This window comes from Rhopalosiphum maidis, unplaced genomic scaffold (assembly GCF_003676215.2).
Source record: "Rhopalosiphum maidis isolate BTI-1 unplaced genomic scaffold, ASM367621v3 scaffold142, whole genome shotgun sequence".
Classification (NCBI taxonomy): Eukaryota; Metazoa; Arthropoda; class Insecta; order Hemiptera; family Aphididae; genus Rhopalosiphum; species Rhopalosiphum maidis.
Window position 1 is genome coordinate 45,218 of NW_021014631.1, and position 2,250 is coordinate 47,467.

The following is a 2,250-nucleotide window of genomic DNA, read 5'->3' on the forward strand; positions in this document are numbered from 1 at the left end:
GTGCGCTCGTCTCGCGTATATCGCACTAGCTATGATATTATAATAACTGTCTGCTGCGCCGCTGTCTATCCGAGTGCGGCTACGGTGCAGGCCGGCGACGGCGCGGGTCTAAAAATAAACCATCACATCTCATCTATACAGGGAGAGAGAGCAGACGGTGCCGCGCGTGTACCGACGGTGGTGATGACGGGTGAGGAGGGATAAAAAAAAAAATGAAAAGAGAGAGAGAAAGAAGAAGAAAGAGAGAGAGAGAGAGAGAGAGAGTGATAAAGAGACGGAAAGAGAGAGGCGCGAGTAGTGTTTTTTACCTACTTTATAGATAGAATAAATACGTGCACAGGGGACGACATTGTAATACGCGGTGAGTGTATTATTACTATTACATACGTTGTCGCGGACGAGAAGCCGCGATGGTCTGAGGCGGGGAGTCGGATCTCTGCTACAGCGTCGTCAGAAGCTGCTAGCTATATGTATATATATAACACGCGGTGGTGGTCCAGCCCGATATGCTTTAGCGCTCGTCGTCTACCGCGATTCTGGTATATCTCTTTAAACCGTATACGTATATTGTACAGATAGTAGATACCTATGTATCTATATATGCATAATAAATCTATTATATCGCGCGCACTATTTGACTCGACAATCACGGCAGAATAATATTTTAATTCGATATAATATATATATATATATATATATGTGTGTGTGTGTGTATTATAAACCAAGTAGGAAATTGGTCATTCTGAGAAATGCCCGGGCAATGCTCTAGATATGTGTGCCAAGTAAGAACATATTATCAGTATTTCCACATGGAGCATGTATATATTAGAGCACCATCTTTATATATATATATTATATTGAAAAATAATTTAAAACCATCATACACAAAAATAATAGTGTAATATTAAATTATTATTAAAATACATTTATTAATCGCAAATATAATTTATTTATAGATACGACTACTTAAATAATTAAATATTAAAAGTTAAACTAAACAACTGAACTAATACTTATTTATTTATTTATTACAATATATTTTTTAACATCATAAAACTGAGTTACATGATTATACATTTTTTATTACACTTAAACAGCGGGTGCTGTTGTGCAAGAACATAATATTTTGTCTTAAATGTACAATTTGAAGTTGTACCCTTACCTGTTCTTGCTAAGCAATTTTAAAACATCGTCCGCATAAGTTTAGAAAGAAAAACAGAATACTGTAATCTTATTTCGAGTATACGAGTAGTATTGTGCTAATAATCAATATCCAATTTGATGTACCAATTTCATAATTATATTATCATCAAAATATGGCATACTTGCGATTACAGACTACAGTTATATGAAATAACAACAAACAGTAAAAACTAACAAACCATATCCAATGTCCATGAGACGTAGTAATCCGATCCGGAGAACCATCGAAGCACGTGTTATAGAACATTTAACAATATAAAAGGCTATTGCATTTTAGATAATTGTTTACAAACAAAACATTTCTACTATCAGATAGATACACATACACTTAATATTACTAATACACAGCTTATCCAATTTGCGTTAGAAATTGACAATTGTACATACTGCATAGGTAGCGATGTATATTGAGCAATTTTAATCGACTTTTTGTTCATGATGTGTGGTACAAACTACAAAGGTTAAAAAATGTATGCAGTATGAACATTGTACACATCACCTGTTCTATTAAAATAAACTAATAATACAATTCGTGAAGGTAAATGTCACTGTTAATGTACGTACAGTAAATTAGTATGTATAATTAAAAAATATATAAAAGTGTGGTTAGTCGAAAAGATCAAATCACACTTATGACTTACGACTTATGAGCAAATGTATTTTTGTTGAACAACTGCAGTAATTGCACGCAGTTTAATAATAAAAAAAGTTTATATTCGAAAATAGGAATTGCTCAAAAACCATTATCGTACATATTTTCATTTATAAAATGTAGAAGTTTAATATATTTATGTACGTATAATTAAGTCACATTCACTTTTAACGATTTGTAAATTATTTAACGACATAATATAACATAACATTATATAGTGATGGACGAAATGTTTTAAAATATTTTACATGTTCTAGTCTAAACAAGAAATAATACGTATTTTTATTTTTTATCATGATGCATCGTATGAAAAAATTATCGACAAATAGATATCGTCGTCGATAATCGTACCAAATACCTAATATTTTACGTTTATTTCTAAATTAGTTAAGTTG